The sequence below is a fragment of the Rattus norvegicus genome, chromosome 13 (assembly GCF_036323735.1).
Source record: "Rattus norvegicus strain BN/NHsdMcwi chromosome 13, GRCr8, whole genome shotgun sequence".
Taxonomy (NCBI): domain Eukaryota; kingdom Metazoa; phylum Chordata; class Mammalia; order Rodentia; family Muridae; genus Rattus; species Rattus norvegicus.
This window is the reverse complement of record NC_086031.1, coordinates 50,708,796-50,727,676: the sequence shown is the minus strand read 5'-3', so window position 1 is coordinate 50,727,676 and position 18,881 is coordinate 50,708,796. Positions and strand designations below refer to the sequence as shown.

The 18,881-nt window shown below is 45.8% G+C and overlaps 1 long non-coding RNA gene across 1 annotated transcript in view; it reads right to left on the bottom strand.

Annotated features, from left to right (window-relative positions):
- Positions 1-18,881, bottom strand: part of LOC120096258 (uncharacterized) — a 54,879-nt gene that overhangs the window by 16,477 nt on the left and 19,521 nt on the right. The gene's annotated exons all lie outside the window — the stretch shown is intronic.

The following is an 18,881-nucleotide window of genomic DNA, read 5'->3' as shown; positions in this document are numbered from 1 at the left end:
CCACATGATTCTAGAGGATATTAAAGGGGTGTAGCTTTAGGAAGGTTGAGAATCACTGTCCTAGAGGAAGAGTGGGAACATATGCATCTCTCCCTAGCAGAGTCCATAATTCTAGCTGGCTACGGTGTTTATGTGTTTGTTGGAGACAGGGACCCCCTAGATAGACCCGACTGGCCTAGAACTCACGGAGATCTACCTGCCCTGGCCAGTGGAGAACTGGAGTTAAAGGCATGTACCACCACGCCAGCTGAGATGTTTGGTTTTTCATTTCTTCTGCTTGTTTATATTTCATTACTTTATGTGCACGAACGTTTTGCCTGCATGCATGTACACATATGCATGCCTGTTAGATCCCTTGGAACTGGAGCTATGGGTGGTTCTAAGATACCATATGGGTGCTGGGGATCAAATTGGGATCCTACGAAAGAATAAGAAGCGCTCTTCATGGCTGAGCCATCTTTCCAGCCCTGGGACTCAAATTCTTTTTATTCATTTGTTTGTCTATTATTTTTGAGACAGGGTTTCTCTGTGTAACAGCCCTGGCTGACCTAGAACTTGCTTTGTAGACCAGGCTGGCCTCAAACTCCAGAGATCCACCTGCCTCTGACTCTCAAGTGCTGGGATTAAAGGTGTGCAGCGCCACCCCACACTTGGACTAGGATCATGGATCCTCCTGGCTCTATCTCCTGAGTGCTGAGATCACAGTTGTGTGTGCTACAGTGCCCAGCTTCACAATTAGCTCATAACTAGCTAGTTCTCAGTGAGGCCGAGAGCCCGGCTGACCCAGCAAGTTCACTGGTGTGCCTGCCGTGGCTCTGGAGTGTGCATAGGGCGCACAGTAGGAACAGCTCAATGGCACATTAGTGCCTACGAGTTTTGGTTATTGATCTGGGTACACACATATTCAATCCAAATCCCTGCGTGTTCTGTACATGGTCTTTCTCTCCAGGCCATGGTACTGAGGATTGTACCCGGGGCCTGCTGTGCCCCTCAGCGAGTCCCTACCACTGAGCAGTGTTCTCAGCAGCTTCTGCAGTTTGTGTTTGGAGATGGGACTCATTAAGTTCCCTAGGCTGGCCTGGAACTCCTCACTCTGTAGCCCAGGCAGGCCTTGAGCTGGGGGTCCTTCTGCCTCGGGTTCCCTAGCAGCTTGATGTCAGGCCTTTTGCTACCAGAGCTTGACAACAGATCCACAGTGCACATTTTCCCCAGGCAGTGAGCATGAGGGCTTTAACTTTGAGCTTTCATTTTAGAGGAAGACAGTCGACTCTAATGGCCGCCCTCCCTCCGGCTTCCCACGTTAAAACAAAACAAGCAGCCAAAACAATGACAAGTACAACAACCACCAACGGCCCACCTTAAACCTTGGCTCACTCTATGATTTGCTGTCCAAACTCCAACACTTTGGATCGGTGACTCTCAACCTTTCTGATGCTGCTCCCCTTTAACACACTTCATATTGTGGTGACCACCAACCATAAAATTATTTTCGTTGCTACTTTATGACTGTAATTTTGCTGCTGTTATGAATCATGATGTAAATGAATATGATAGGCAAGACATCTGATATACGACCACAGGTTGAGAACTGCTTCTTTAGACAGTGAGAGGTAAGCTGGGCATGATGAACCAGCTGTAATCCTTGATCATGATGCTGAGGCAGGAGGATCAAAACCAGCCTAGGCTGCACAGTGAGACTCTGTCTCCAGGGTGAGCAGAGAAAGGGGGGGGGGTGCCAAAAGCACCCACTTCTTCTCCACACCTGACCTCAAGTCATGAAAAGAAGAGGTGTGCAAATGTGCCACGGCACACATATAGAGGTCAGAGGTCAGCTTCGTGACGATTTTTCCTTCTACATTTATATGCAGGGCTTTAAGTCAGGTTGTTAGCCCTGTGTGGCAAGGACTTTTAACTGCTGAGTCATTTTGAAGGCCCTACTGTTTCCCCCTAGAGGAGACATGTGTAGAGGTTATCTGAGAGGAGAAAACCAATCAAAGTATTTTCTCTTTCTGGTCATCAGTCGTCACAGGAAACATTTGTGAACTGGTGTGTGTGGTGTGGGAGAGTGAGGAGGTCTATACACCCAGGCCATCAGGAGGCCCTGAAGCAGACACCAGTTCAAAGTCCTGTAACTCACTTTGGATGTGACACCATTCAACCGGTCATGGTGTCAGATCCCACAGGGTGAGGAGTTCAGTCCCAGGGTTCCCACATCCAATGCTAGTCATTATGGACCATTCTTTTTTTTTTCTTTTTTTCTTTTTTTCGGAGCTGGGGACCGAACCCAGGGCCTTGTGCTCGCTAGGCAAGCGCTCTACCGCTGAGCTAAATCCCCAACCCTCATTATGGACCATTCTTGGTTTATGCTTCTAACCAAACGGAACCCAGTTGTCTTAGTCTGTGTTCTATTGCTGTGAAGAGACATCATGACCACAGCAACTCTTATAAAGGAAAACATTCATTGGGGCTGGCTTACAATTCAGAGGTTCAGTTCATTATCGTCATGGTGGGAAGCACGGCTTCACGAAGACAGACCTGGTGAAGAAGATGTAGCTGAGAGTTCTACATCCAGATGGGCAGGCAGCAGGAAGAGAGACCCTACAAGACCCATCTTGAGCTTCTGAAATTCAGAACTCTTTCCCCCCACCCCCAGAGATGTACTTCCTCCAACAAGGCCACACCCACTCCAAGAAGGCCACACCTCCTAATAGGGCCACTCCCTATGAGCCTCCAGAGGCCATTTTCATTCAGACTACCACACCAACAGTGCCTCCCTCCTTGTGCTTGGCTAGTCTGCTGGTGTTGCAAGTAAGGAAACAGGCTTGGTCACTTACTGTAAAGCTAGGTAACAGAGGAAGGGGCGCACGGGGCTCAGTACAAAGTCAAGGCCGGGGTCTGAACAAGAGCCCGTGTCCAGGTGCTTGGAACACCCAGCCGTCTCATGGCTCTCTGAACTCAGGTCTTCTGTTGTATGTTCACTATGTAGGCATGACTGAGTTGACCACGGTAACAAATTTGCAGCTTCTATCCCTGCCCTGCGCTTTCCAGGTGCCCAGCCCCCATCCTAAAGCCAGTAATTAGCTCGTTAGAATCCAAAAACAAACAAACAAAAATCTCATCATGCGTTTACCAGCTTGCCATTACCTCTTAACTGAGTGTGGTTCAGACACTCGAGGCAAGATGGTGTGGGAGAGCATTTGTGGAACAGATGAGGTGCTGGCTTCCATCCTGAGCATTGCTTAGAAAAGAGTCTAGTCAGAATAACACATGTATTGGATCAGCTCTGGAGACTTTCAAAATGGAGCAGGGCCCACTGCAGGTGGGTTTCACCCAACATGGCCCTGTGGCAGGAAAACCACTCCTATTTTGTCACCCCAAGCACTGCCTGGCTCGCCTGGCTGTGTTTCTGATCTCGTTGCATTCTGAGCCAGAAGGGCTTCAGGAAGCTGTGTGAGCAGAAATTGTCTGCACTTAAGATGGCCGCCAGAGCAACAAGCAGACAACATGTAACTGCACTGTAATCTATCTGCCGGCTAAATGGCACCCTCCAGCACCGTGACCATTGACAATTGCCATGGGAACAGTGGCAGGGAACTATAAAAGGAACAAAAAGAGGCTGCCTTAAAGTTGCCAGAGAAAAGATGAATAACTTTCTCTACTACCCATCGCCCTTGTCAGGCATCCTTCACTGCATTTTAGAATCTTTTTTTAAAATTTACCGTTATTTTATGTGCATTGGTGTTTTGCCTGCATGTATGGCCGTGTGAGAGTGCCAGATCTTAGAGTTACAGACAGTCGTGAGCTGTTGTGGGTGCTGGGATTTGAACCCACGTCCTCTGCAAGACTAGCCAATGCCCTCAACTGCTGAGCCATCCCTCCAGCACTCTCTTGCCCTCACTTTTGATACTGTATCTATAACCTTCCTCCCAAACCCAAAAGTTTAAGGTGGGTTAGCAAATGTGTCCCCATTTCTCTTGCTCTTGTCCAATAGGAAGTTCGTGCTGCTATTTAATCGATGCTCAGTCTTATCGCTTTCACAATTCAGAAAGAAAAAAGGGTCAGTCTAGAGACAAACATTGCTAACAAACTAGGCTGAGGGAACTTAAGGCCAGCCTGGGCTACCTAGAGAAGTACAGGTGAAAGGTCAGTCTGAGAGACAAAGAAGACTGTCTAAAACCAACCAACCAACCATCTGATAGCAACTAGAAATCTCTAACCACATTAGGAGAAACAAGCCAGGCTCATGGTTGGGCATGCTGGCCTACTCTTGGAATACCAGTCCTTAGGAAGCAGAGATAGGGGAGAATCAGGAATCAGCATCTCATATCAGTCGATTTAAGACCAGCCTAGGCTACTTGAGACCCTGTCTCAAAATATAAGAACAATGGGAGACAGGACTCAGTTGGGAGGATGTTTACCAAGTCGTATATGTAATGCAGTGGTTCGAATCCCAGCACACAGATGGGGTGTAGTGGTGCAAGCCTGTAATCCCAGGAATGGGGGCAGGAGAGCCAGGAGGATTAGGAACTCAAGGTCGTCTTCAGCTATATGGCACTTACAGGATGGCCTGAAAAACATGAACAAGTGTGTGTGTGTGTGTGTGTGTGTGTGTGTGTGTGTGTGTGTGTGTATGCATATATACTGTGTATGTATGCTTTGTTATTATGTTTCTCTTATATGTGGAATCTATAAAACAAAAAAGAATATGGTAAGAAAAATATGATCAAAGATATATATATATATATATATATATATATATTAACCTGGCATACCATAATGACCTATGCCTATAGTCCCAGTCCTCAGGAGGCTGATGGTAAGTTCTAGTCAAACCTGAGCTATGACAAAGAGACCTGTCAAAAATAAATAAAAATATAAAATACTATAAATAAGAATATAAAATACTATAAATAAGAATATAAAATAGTATAATGAGACCCATTATTATAAACAATGGCTGCTTTTATGATTTCTTTTGTTGCTTTTGGTTTCTGAGACAGCGTCTTACTATGTGGTCCAGCCTGGCCTACACTCTTCAAACGTCCCTATCTGTCTCCATGAGTGCAGAATTTCAGTGTTTCTCCCAGCGGGCTCTACCCCAGCCTTCGCAGATTGGCTTTCCATCCCAGGACTCTCCTCCCTGTCCTATGTAAAAACTCAGTCTACTCGCCCAACATTTAAGTCACTTAGGCCTTACATCACCTGTACCCAACTTCTGTGGACAGGAAAGAGTGTGTGGTCAGGGCTTACCTCAGGTCACAGGGGTTTACTTCCTTGAACTGCTGTGTCAGTGGCAGATAGGCAAGCCAGCTACCACAGCTGTGCCTCCCAGGATCTGTACCTCTGTGCAGCCCTTGCCCTGAGAAGGTACACATCCTGTGGCTGGCTCCTTACTAGTAAATAAAGTGGTCGGGTATGCAGTTACAGGTCACAGGGCTTGAGAGCCCGCTCACTAATGGTATCCTGTTCTTACCGCCTTGACAAAATAAGGAGCCATGTTATAGCAAGGAATTGAGTGGCCTCCAGGAAGTGGGGCTGGCCATCAGATCACAGCCAAGAAGAGGCAACCTGAGAAGAACTGACTTCTGCCAATAACCCTATTAGTTTGGAAGCAGTTATTTCCCCAGGCAACAAGCCATAGCAAGCTACGCCTGCCCTCAGAAACCGTGAGGGGTTAGCACCACTATGCTCAAGACTGTACTGTACCCAGAGGCCAGCAACTAATGTACTCACCAAGGAAAGGACAGGTCACTGTTGTCACAGAATGGAGAATCCAGGTTGGAAGGCAAAAGCAAGCATCATCATTGTCCCTACCTGGGGATTATATGCCTCAAGCTTCTGTCCTGAGGTTTCTTTGAATGGCATCGAGAGCAAATTGTATGCATATAGATTCTGGGAAAATAAGTTCCCTTAAACACACACACAGGCACGCACACACACACACACACACACACACACACACACACACGCGCGCGCGCGCACACACACACACACACACAACACACACACGCACACAGCCATAGGTTTAAAAGTAAAGTCAAACATGTAACCTTTGATTTTGACCCATCCATACCAATTACAGTAACCATTCAATAACCAGAAACTGACTAAAGGAGTATTTTATGGTCCAAGGGAGTGGATTTTAAAAAGAAATCGCCATGATGGATTCAAAAGTAATTAAATGCACTATAACATTTTAAAATAGTCTCTACTGGTCTGATGTGGTGGAGCATAGGTTTTTTAATTCCAGTACTTTGGAAGCAGAGACAATCGGATTTCTCTGAGATCAAGACAGTCTGGTCTACAGAGCCAATTCTAGGACAGCCAAGGCTGTATAGTAAGAACCTATTTCTTTTTTTAAAGTTTATATTAGTCACACGTAGTCATATGTAGTCACATGTAGTAAACACAATTGAAACTCCAGTACTGGGGAATCTGAGACAGGAGGAACAAGAGCTTAAGGTTAACCTGGGCTACAAACTAAGACCATAACTCTAAATAAATAAATGAAAGTAGATATTTTAAAAATGAATCTAGGGAGCTAGAGAAATAGATCAGTGGTTAAGAGCACTGGCTGTTCTTCCGGAGGACCCAGGTTCAATTCCCAGCAACCACATGGTAACTCACAACTGTCTTTAACTCTAGTTCGAGAGAGCCTAGCGTTCTCAAACAGACATACATGCAGGCAAAACATTGATGCAAATAAAAATAAATAATAAATCTTAAAAAAACAAAACAAGGGGTTAGGGATTTGGCTCAGTGGTAGAGCGCTTGCCTAGCAACCGCAAGGCCCTGGATTCGGTCCCCAGCTCCCAAAAAAAAAAAAAAAAAAAAAAAAAAAAGACAAAAAAAACAAAAACAAAAAACAAAAAACAAAAAAAATAAAAAACAAAAAACCTGGGGCTGGAGAGATGGCTCAGTGATTAAGAGTACTGACCACTTTTCCAGAGGTCCTGAGTTCAAATCCCAGCAACCACATAGTGCCTCACAACCATCTTTAATGGGATCTGATGCCCTCTTCTGGTGTGTCTGAACACAGCTACAGTGTACTTATATATAATAAATAAATAAATCTTAAAAAAACAAAAAACAAAAACCAAAAACCTGAATGAAACCAGGCAGTGGTAGTGCATACCTTTAATCCCAGCACTTGGGAGGCAGAAGGGAGTGAATCTTTATGAGGCCAGCCTGGTCTACAGAGCAAGTTCCAGGATAGCCAGGGCTACAGCCAGGGCTACATAGAAACCCTGTCTCAAACAAACAGACAAACAAACAAAATCAATGCTTTTAAGTTTTACATACAAAAAGTCACCAACTGTAACTACATGTAAATTAATTAATTCATTACTTTCTTGAGACAAGGGTCTGTAGTATGAGGAAGACTGGCCCTAACTCACTGTGTAACCCAGGCATTAAAAGTAAAAAATAGGGCTGGAGAGGTGGCTCAGCGGTTAAGAGCACCGACTGCTCTTCCAGAGGTCCTGAGTTCAAATCCCAGCAACCACATAGTGCCTCACAACCATCTGTAATGAGATCTGATGCCCTCTTCTGGTGCCTGAAGACAGCTACAGTGTACTTATATATAATAAATAAATAAAAATCTTTAAAAAAAAAAGTAAAAAATAGTTGGGCATCAAGTCACAGGCTTGTAATTCTGACACTTGGGATCTGGAGGCAGGACTGCCAGGAACTCAAAGCCAGGCAGGGGTACATAGTAACACCCTAATTTATTTACATACATAAATATATATATATATACATATATATATAAAATACTCTTGTAGCCAGCACTCAGATTAAGATGTAGAACACTCATGCAGCACCTCAGCTCCCTTGCTCCACTCCCTGCCAGCCCCCATCTCATCCCTGTCAGTGTCCAGACCGACCATTGGCCTCATTTGCATTCAGGTATCACAAAGCACCTCGTGTGTGTCTGCCTCCTGTCACTCAGCATCATTTGTGTAATGCTCACCCACGGTCTCCAGTGTGGAGATATCTAATTTGTTCAGAATTTCAGAGAAGACTGTCATAAGCAAGCAGCATACGGGGAGGTCATAAGGTATACTGGGAGAATAAATAGAGGGGTGTGGGGTGTGGGTGCCTAAGCAAAGATAGGTCCCTCAAAACAACACACACGCACACACACACACGCACACGCACACACACAACACATACACACACACACACGCACACGCACACGCACACGCACACACACACACACAACACATACACCCCTCATTTCCATGTGGCTGAATAGATCGGAAGGCCAGTGTTCCCAGCCATAGCTCTGCCCTTCTTGTATCCTAGGAAGGAGCTTAGGCATGGAACTTAGCTCAGGTACAGAAATCCAAACCAGAGGTAGGACCAAACCAAGGGAGGGGCCAAACTAGGACAAGAACGGAGATATGATTAGAAAAAGAGTCTGGCATGGGTTGGAATATAGTTCAGTTGGTAATGTGTTTGCTTAGCCTGCAGGAGTCTTGGGTTGGACCCCATACACATGAAGTTTGAGGTCATTCTCCTGTGCTTGAGACCCAGTCTCAAAACAGGGAGGCAGGAGGAAGGGTGGAGAGGATCTAGTATTTGAAGTCTCTCCAGAGCCCAAGCCCATCCCTGCAGCCTCTTCATTTCATGCTCAACTGAAAAGAACCAGGTATCTTTGCTCAGCTGGAAATGCCTTTAGAAGCAATTTTCAAGTATATCTTATAAAAAGGTTCACTTTACATCTTCACTTAAAAAGAAATAATGTCAACACCTTCAATCCCAGCACTCAGGAGGCAGAGGCAGGAGGATATCTGTGAGTTCTACAGAGTGAGTTCCAGGACAGCTACAGCTACACAGAGAAACGGGGGCGGGAAAGGAGTTAGAAATAAGATCTAAGCTCAGAAATCCTAACTTATACTCAAAAAAGTTTACTCCCTGGAATATTCAAACATTCAAAAGATATGAAGCCTACATAAGCTGGGTATGGTGGCTGACATAGTCCTAGGATTTGGGGAGCTGAGACAGGAGGATAGTTAGTGCAAAACCACTAGGGACTACAAAGGGTCTGAGGGCAGATGTGCTTTTAAAAGGAGAAGGAGAAAGAGGAGGAGGAGGAGGAAGAGGAGGAGGAAGAGGAGGAGGAGGAAGAGGAGGAGGAAGAGGAGGAGGAAGAGGAGGAAGAGGAGGAGGAAGAGGAGGAGGAGGAAGAGGAGGAGGAGAAGGAGAAGGAAGGAGGAGGAAGAGGAGGAGGAGGAGAAGGAGAAGGAAGGAGGAGGAAGAGGAGGAGGAGGAGGAGGAAGAGGAGGAGGAGAAAGAGGAGGAGGAAGAGGAGGAGGAAGAGGAGGAGGAGGAAGAGGAGGAGGAGGAAGAGGAGGAGGAGGAGTTGTTAAAATAGTACAGGCAGAAAGACAGGGCCCATCCACCCACTCATCGCTATGACTCTAGCTACTGAAATTTCATCCTAGACTTTAGACTTTCTGGAATGTTTTTGCAGTCTCAAGATAAGAAAGGAGATGACAAGATGAGATGTGCACCATGGCAGGAAGCAGATAGATAGATGGCTGGGGAGAGAGGGAGACAGGGATCCTTCCAGGCATTGGTGAAACACAGACATTAGATGGGCAGAGTGGTTTTAAGAAAACTCATGTTTTCTTTAAAAAAAAAAAAAAACCATCCTATTACACGTATTTACTTTGCCAGGGAGCACACATACGAAGGTCAGAGGGGAACTTTCATTTCTACTCCGTGGGTTCTGAGAACTGAACTCAGGCACAGCGGGGGGCCTTCACCTACTCAGATGCTTAAGCAATATTTCCAGGAAACTGACAGTGCTGCTTCTCGAAGACAGTTCTCCTTCCTTTCTCCAGGCTAAATATCGCTGTAAATCAAGGCAGATCCTTCCGGGTCTCACACCTCAGAATAAACAGTCACCTTTCCCAAGCCCAGCCTTTGAGCATTCCTCACAGCTGTCCTGCTGAGAGGAGCCTGGAGTCCACCCTTGGCACTCTCTTTTCTGTCTTCCTCCTTCTCTTCCCCTATTCCCTTTGCTGATAAGCTTGAACGTTCTTGAGTGAAGCCTGGACTTTTGTTTTTTCTTGGCCTTCCAGGGCAGAGTTAAACCAGTTTGGCAACCTGCCCCTTCCCTCCCAGAGTTTCTCCTCTCTCCCCTCCCATCTCAGCAAAAGTGCTACTGAGGCTCACCACCTCACCGCTCACTCAGCAGAATCAACAGCACACGATCTGTTATAAATAAATAATCAAAAGCCAGAAGAAGCGGCCAGGAGAAGGAATGTGAACTCAGCGTGGTGTGTGCCTGTAATCCCAGAATTCCAGAGGCTGAGGCAAGAGGATCTTGGCAACTTTGAGGTCAGCAGAGTCTATGAAGCAAGACCTCGTTTCAAAAAAGCGGAGACTGGGGCAGGAGAGATTGCCACCTCCTCTAGCAACGGAAACGAACTTCAATTGAACAACCAGGGAATTTAAATATTCCCTGCAGCCGACAAGGGTATGCCCCTAGGGCTTAAGGAATGCCTATCAGGGCGCATGCCTGACTTCCCTATCTCCATGCACAAGTCTGGCCCTCCCTGCTGAACTTCTCCAGCAGGCTTTTCTGAATACTAGAAAAAATGGCTGGGGCAGCCCTAGAGTTGATGGCCCATCTGTCTCAAGCTTCTCCCAGAAACTAGAGAAATGCTATCCATGCCAAGTGGTACTGGCCCATGCCTTTAATCTACAAGGCAGTCAGATCTCTGTGAGCTCGAGGCCAGCTTGTTCTACAGAGTGAGGTTAGGATAGCCTGAGCTATATAGAGAAACCCTGTCTTGAGACTCAGTCCCCCAGAAAGAAAGAAAGAAAAAGAAAGAAAGAAAGAAAGAAAGAAAGAAAGAAAGAAAGAAAGAAAGAAAGAAAGAAAGAGGGGGGAGGAAGAGAAGGAAGGAAGGGAGGGAGGGAGGGAGGAAGGAAGGAAGGAAGGGATGGGCTATCCTCTTGGCTAAGTCATGCTTCCTCAACAGCTTCTAAAAGCAGAGGATGAGACCCTGGAAGAATAAGACAAAAGCTGAGTGTGGTAGAGGTGTAAACGTACAGCATTAGCATACGGGAAGTAAGCAGGACAGGATAGGCTACAGTGAGGGAACTAAGCCATATGTCCTTGTCTCAGAACAACAGAGGGGCAAAGGCAAGGGGCAGAAAGTCATAGTCCCAGTCCTCAGATGTAGGGACAGAGGATCAGGAAGTCACTATTATTCTCTGCTACATAGTGAAGTCTGCCTTGAGCGCTCAGGTGAGGGGCTAAAGAGAGACAGCTTGGGGCTGGGGATTTAGCTCAGTGGTAGAGTGCTTACCTAGGAAGCGCAAGGCCCTGGGTTCGGTCCCCAGCTCCGAAAAAAAGAACCAAAAAAAAAAAAAAAAAAAAAAGAGAGAGAGAGACAGCTTACGGGTTCAAAGCACTTCCTGTTCTTCCAAAGCACCTGAGTTTTGTTCCACGCAAGGAGCTCATAACCACCTTAACTCCTGGGGAACCTGACATTCTCTTCTGGCCTCCAAAGGCTCGTGCATATGTGTACACTGAAAATAAAAAGCTTTAGACAAGTAGACAAAGGAGACAGGAAGGAGACACCAGTAACTCCAGCACAAAGAAAGCTGAGGCAAGACAGAACTTACTAAATAAAGCCTGGTTTCCAAGAAATTAGCTAACTACAATTAAGAAAATGAAACCCAGGGCTGGAGAGATGGCTCAGTGGTTAAGAGCATTTGCTGTTTTATGGAGGGTCTGGGTTTCCAGCACTTGCATGGGGGTTCACAAGCATCCTGAATCCAGTTTCAAGGTGCATAAGATACCCAGACATACCTGCAAGAAAAAAACATTCATACACCTAAAATAATAAAATAAAATCGGTCTAGAAAAGGAAAGGGAAATCCAGTAGCACATTTAATCCCAGCCCTCGGTACCCAGAAGAGGCAAGGGCATCTCTGTGAGTTCAATGTCAGCCTGGGTTACACAGCAAATTGCGGTTGGGGCCACATAGTAAGACCCTGTCTCAAAGGAAAACCAAAAGGATAGACTGAAAACACGGGGCTGGAGAGATGGCTCAGTGGACCCGGACTTGATCCCCAGCACGTACATAGTTTACAACTGTCTGTAACTCTAGTTCCAGGGATCCTGGATCCTTCGCCTCCATGGGCATCAGGAACGCACATGTAATGTGCATAGATATATGCAGATAGAGCACTCGCATACATAATCTAAAATTATTATAAAAGTAAAATCCTTATGTATCAACTGGCAAATGGTCACTACCCTAATACCTCCCAAAACACTGACTCCTTAACGTTAGCCCGGGACCTTCACACTTTAACTGTACCCGAGGAAGGTCCGGACCGGCAATGTTCACTGTTGAATGTCTGTGTGTGTTGATCTCTCAGGAAGAGAAATCCCTACGATAGTTCCCAAAACCTTGGGAAGCATAAGAGAGGCTGGACTGTTCCTTCCCAGCCCCAACCCCCTCCCATACCCCACACCCCGCTCCCCCCACCCTACCCCAAGCAGACTTACCTCCACCTTGCTTTTCTTTTCTGTTTTTTTTTCATTTAATTTTTTTTTGAGAATTTCATACATAAATACTGTATTTACATCCTGCCCTTTTGTGTTGGTTGCTGTTTCCTCCCTTTTTTTTTTTTTTTTTTTTTGTACTGGTACACAGACCTACACACCAGCTCAGAAGGATAGTTTTTCATGTCTAACACATCATAGAACTCTTTAGAATCTCCGTATTTATACTGTAGAGCCACATACACACACACACACACACACACACACACACACACACACACACACACGTGAAGCCATGCATCTTTACATGCACAGGACCAAGAAACTAGAAACATCTAACATCTTATCTGTGAGAAATATGGAGAATTCTTACACCACAAATTCAAAAGAGCAAAGAAGCACATATAATTTTGGGTTTCCCATACATTCCTAGATCAAAAGCAACATCTAAGGTTACTATTTCTAAAACCAAATTAAAATGTTGGGGGTGTGTGTGTGTGTGTGTGTTTATGACAGGAAGCCACCCTAACAATAACACTTTATTTCCTGCAAACTACAAATAAATTCCATGCATTCCCATGCTTAGTTTGCTCTGGAGCCCAGGGCCACTGACTCAGAAACCGAGGCCCCCTGTGTCACTGAGAAGAAAGTTTCTGTTAGGGCTCTAAGGTATGTCTCAATGTTTTGAACCACTTAACAAAGAATTTGACAGACTGAGATTCGTGAAACCTTAGTCATCAAGGAGGCCTTATGCGGACGTCAGTGTACGTGTATTTTTATTGAGACATCACCCCTGAGTCACCAGGCTCTGTAAAAACTCCGGTATGATCCTGTTTCACTAATGTTCACGTCTTTTCCTAACAGAGCTTGCCGTCTGTGGACACGTGACGCTGACCCCCTTTCTTTTCGGCACGAGCACGGCAGAGACACAAGGCAGTCCAGGTCACCGATCTCCGCACTCACACAAAAATTTGGTAATTACTAACTGAACAAAGAGGAAGCCCGAGGCCTGAAGCCACATTCCCTAACTGAGTTCCTGGAACATTCCTCCTCAGAGGTGCTTGCTGACCAGGGTGGAGGCTCACCCCCTGCTGTGCACAGCACTGTACTCCCCTCAGGAATCCACTGTGTCTCACTCTGCAATCCCCAAATTTACCCGCCACTCCTTTTTCCTAGTGTCCTCATTAACACTGCACAGGTACCTCAGGTCTTGCCTGTCTGGTCAGTTCTGCTGAATTCACAGCCTCAGGTATTGTGGGTAATTATCCTTTGATTACATCAGGAGAAGTCAGAAGTCAGGATGTCCATTGGTTTTGATGGAGGGGACTGTGCCTCAGGCATGCTTAGCTTTCACCTGCCACTGAGCTACACCCCAGCCCCAGTTTTGTTCTTCACCTAGCTTCTGATCTGGTAGGATTTTTACCCTTTGGTGGGATATAAGCACTGATGGACAGAGCATTGGGCTGTCACTATCAGTTTCCCAGGGGAGAGAGGGGTGAGGAAGCCTTGCTTTCTACCCACCTCTTTTTCCTGGCATTACAGGATATGCCAACTCCTTGGCCTGGCACCTGACCAACATGGCTAAGAGCTGACGCTCAGGAGTGGCAGTCTGGATTCAGAGTCCAGTCTCCTCTGCTTAACAGACTTTGGGCAAATTGTTTCACCTCTCTGAGCTTCGAGGGAATAAGAGGCACCTGCTTTTGAAGGAAAGGCTTTTCTAGAGCAGACTTAAGTGGCCCCCTAACGCCTGTGGTATGCTCTCCAGGGCACACCCTGAGCGTCAAGAGCTGTTTTTCTCACACCCCTGGCCCCATCTTTAGTTACTATAGCTTTAACAGCAGGGACAGAAGACAGGGGCGATAGAAAGCTTGGGTGGAAGGGGAAGAAGTCGCCTGCGGATGCGTTTTACAGTATGAAGTGAAGTCAGAGACTCGGATGCAAAGATCAGAGCTTCGGAGTGCAGGGTAAGAGGTGCATCCCACCTCCAAAGCCCCTGCATTAGGCACCCAAGGCCTCTTCCCTTTCTCCCCACACGGCCATGGAAGGCCATCTCAACCAAAGGGTGAGAGCTGAGGCCCGCACCAAATGCACTTCCCTAACTGCAAAGACAAATGGAGTTAAACATTGTTTTAAGAGGTGTGGGCTCAGCAAGTATTTGTCGAATAAATAAAGGTCTGAATGAAGGAGAGTTAAGAATGCCCATGAATAATTGAGATTAAAGAAGCATTGGGGACTACATATTTAAGCTATTTCTTCTCACCCTGGGAGAAAGGGTAGGTTTATGGTACAGGACGTATTGTCTGCTGCTGATAAACAGCTCTGTAGAATGAAAGCCGCCATACACAATATGAATGGCTATGGCCGGTAAGATTGCATATGTCTATATATTTATATATGTGTGTATGTGTGCGTATGTGTTTTTATATATGCAGAAGTGGATATACATGCAGAATCGTACAGAGATTCAAAGTATGAATGATCTTTATGTTATGACTTAGGTCTTTCCAACCACTAAAAACTTAAGCAGTGGTGGCCCTGCCTTTAATCCCAGCAGTTGGAAGACAGAGACAAGGCAGATTTCTGAGTTCAGCCTGGTTAGTCTACAGAGGAAGTTCCACGACAGCCAGGGCTACACAGAAGCCATGTCTTTAAAATAAATAAATAAATAAATAAATAAATAAGCAAGCTAGGCCTGGGAGATTACAAAATACTAGAACCTAAGACGTTGGAGCTGGAGCAGGACTGCTATAAATACCAGATCACCCTGAACTGTAATATGAGACCCTGTCTCAGACAAACAAAATGTAAAAACCACTCACAACCTTTATAAGCATAGGTGGTAATCAGATTTGACCCCTGAGCCCAATTCTACTTAGGAAATGACAGGACATACATCCATGAGGAAACGTCAAGTGAGTGTCTGCTGTGTGCTGGGAACTGCTAGGCACTACTGGTCACCACAGCTAGGATGAAAACCCTGCAGTCCCTGCCCTTAGGAAGCTAGAGTTCTAAACAGGAGAACCGATCACAATCAAGATAGCGGAACACTGAGGGAAGAGAAAAGGAACAGGCAAATTACAAGCTCAGGGAGGCCAGGTCAGAGGCCCACAGACCAGATCTAATCCACTAGACACCCTGTGGGGTACCAGCTCCACTCACAGCTGGTAACGGCGGAAGCCAGGGCACAGCCTAGGGTCTGTCTCCAAGCCTGAGACTTGGTGAGAGTCAGGAGTCCCAGGTCCGAATCTTCCTTCTGTGCTCAACTCCTCATAACCTCGGTTTCAAAGATGGCAAGGACAATCAGGAGAACGTCAGAAAAGAGCCGTGGCGCTCACCCAAGTGCCTGGCACAGTCTGATGGACAGCAAGATGATGTCTTCCTCTTCCTTTTCTTCCTCTTCTCCTTCTGCCTCTTTTTCTTTTTATTTTGAGGCAGGTTCTCACTGCGTATCCCTGACTGGCCTAGAACACACTCTGTAGACCAGACTGGCCTCCGACTCGCAGAGATTCACCTGCCTCTGCCTCCCATTGAAAGGCAGCATTCCAGGGTCTTCTTCCTCCCTCTCCTCTTCCTCCTCCTCTTTGCAAACAGTGTGGAGGCTACGGAAGGGGTTCTGATGTTGCGTCAACCCACACCCCAAACAAAGCAGCCAATATTGGGCACCGCCATGCTAACTATGGCTCTGTCTTTATCCTTAGCCTTAAGAGTGTCATTTAAGGGGCTGGAGAGATGGCTCAGCAGTTAGGAGCACTGACTGTTCTTCCAGAGGTCCTGAGTTCAATTCCCAGCAACCACATGGTGGCTCACAACCATCTGTAATGGGATCTGATACCCTCTTCTGGTGTGTCTGAAGACAGCGACAGTGTGTTCATATAAATAGAATAAATCTCTAGGGGAAAAAAAAGATTGACATTTGAAAGTGAGAAACAGAACAAAGTATCTTAGATCCCAGCGCCACTATATTCTTGATTATAGCCGAGTATGTGATACAGTGTGGGTGTGGCTGGAGAGATGGCTCAATGGTTAAGAGCGTTTGTTCTTGCAGAGGACCTGAGTTCAAATCCCAGCACCCGCATCAGGCAGCTCCAACCACCTACAAATCCAGCTCCAGGGATACCCACTTCTGACTGAATGCATATATCAGACATTCACACTCACAGCACATATACAGTACAAATAGATTCTTAAGAAGATAATTCAAATGATCTTAGCTTAAAATTTAAAAGCCAGAACCGAGGGGTTGGAAATATAGTTCAGTCGGTAGAGCATTTGCCTAGTATGTACAAGGTCCTGGCTTCTACCCACAACCCTACAAACAAACAAACAAACAAACAAATGCTGGCATTCCATCGTATGTCACTAATCACAATTGTACGTTCCTAGTTACACAGAGGGAAAAAAAACAAAAAAACAAAAAAGGGAAGAGTTCCAGAGACTGGCAGAGAACACAGAATTACAGCAAAAGCAATCACATGAACTATATAGAACGCTAAGGGAAAAAGCAAATCACATGTATATAAATGGGGTTTTGTCTTTAGTGATGGGGATCAAATGCAGTACCCCATGCACGCCTGACAAGCATTCTTCCACTTATACCCCTGCCCTGAGTCTGAGGAAAACTTTTAACTGAATGCTGTTCTACATGATTAGGACCATGCTTTACATATACTTGAATGTACAGAACAAGAGAGACGTTTATTAGATTAGAGATACCATATGCATTTGACAAACAATGTGAAGGGAGCTTCTAAAAAAAACACACAAATATGATGTTTTTGTTTTGTTTTGATTTTCAAGACCACATTTCTTTACGTAGTCATGGCTGTTCTGGAACTAGCTCTGTAGACCAGGCTGGCCTTGAACTCACAGAGATTGGCCCTTCTCTGGGAGTCTTTCCCAAATGCTGGGATCAAGAGTATGCACCACCATGGCCTGGCTGAAGTATGAAATATTAATAGCAGGTGGGAGTGTTTCCACCGGAGGGTGACTGAGTGTCTACCTATATGTTAACCTAACGTGCCAACAAAAGGTAAGTTCAAACCACCACGAAAATCTCCCCGAGGTCAGGATTTTCTATTTACCTAAAGGGTTACCAGCCAGGTTCCAGCAGAGAAACAGATGGCTTGTACAGTCTGGGTAGTACAGAGAAGAACTAGCAAGGAGAAGAAATATAAAAGTACCTAGAGCTGGGGGTGGAGCTCATTCATGACTATACTGCTAGCAGTCTAGAAGATGAGGCAGGAGGATGTTGCAAGTTCAAGGGCAACCTAGTCTATACAGTAAATTTTAGGCTAGCCAGGGCTACACAGTGAGACTCTGTCTCAAGGAAATTAGAGAGAAAAGAAGGGGAGGGACTGGGGAAATGGCTCTGTTGGTAAATTGCTACCTTGCAAGCAGGAGGTGCTGGGCACAATCCCTAGAACCCATGTTAAAGCAAACAAACAAACAACAAACATTCCAGCCTGGTGCTTAGTGAGTGGTTATAACCTCAGCATACAAGGCCAGGAAGGGTGGACCTCTGGGGCTCAGTGGCTAGCCCATCTAGCTTTCAGCTAGTGGCTTGCAGAAAGGTGAGGGAATGACACTAAGGTCCACTAGCCTTCATATGCACACACGCACACACACATATGTATACCCATACATGAGCACACACACCCTCAGGGCAGGGGCAGAGCCCTGGATATAGTTTCATTGGTAGAGTTTTTACCGAGCAGACAGAGCCTTGACTGGTCCTCAGCACAATATAAAGCAGACATGGAATCCTAACACTGGGAAAGAAGAGGCAGGAAGATCTAAGTTCAAGATTTTCCTCAATTATACGACCAATTTGAGGCCAGTTTGGAATACATGGGACCCTGTCTCAAGTAAACAATAAACAAAATATTAACTATTAGGGGATGGAAGGAAAGATCATTACTAGCAAAAACTGATTAAAATGGGGTATTACCTTGACAGGTCAAATATTACTTGAAATCATCCATTTGAAACAGATCTCACTATATAGCCCTGGCTATCCCAGAACTCACTCTGTAGACCAGGCTGGCCTTGAACTTAGAGAGCTCTTCCTGACTCTGCTTCCCAAGTGCAGGGATTGACAGAGGCAAACCACCAAACCTAGTTTAGAGTTCTTAAACCAAGTGTAGTGACCCACCTCGAACCCCAGTGTCTGGGAGGTTGAGGCAGGACGCCCATGAATCTGAAGCCAGACTCAGTGGCACAGTGAAAATTTAAACTACAGTTGGGCATTGGTGGTGCGTGTCTTTAATCCCAGCACTCCGTCTGCAGAGGCAGGTGGACCTCTGAATTCAAGGCTAGCCTGGTCTACAAAGATAATCCCAGCATAGCC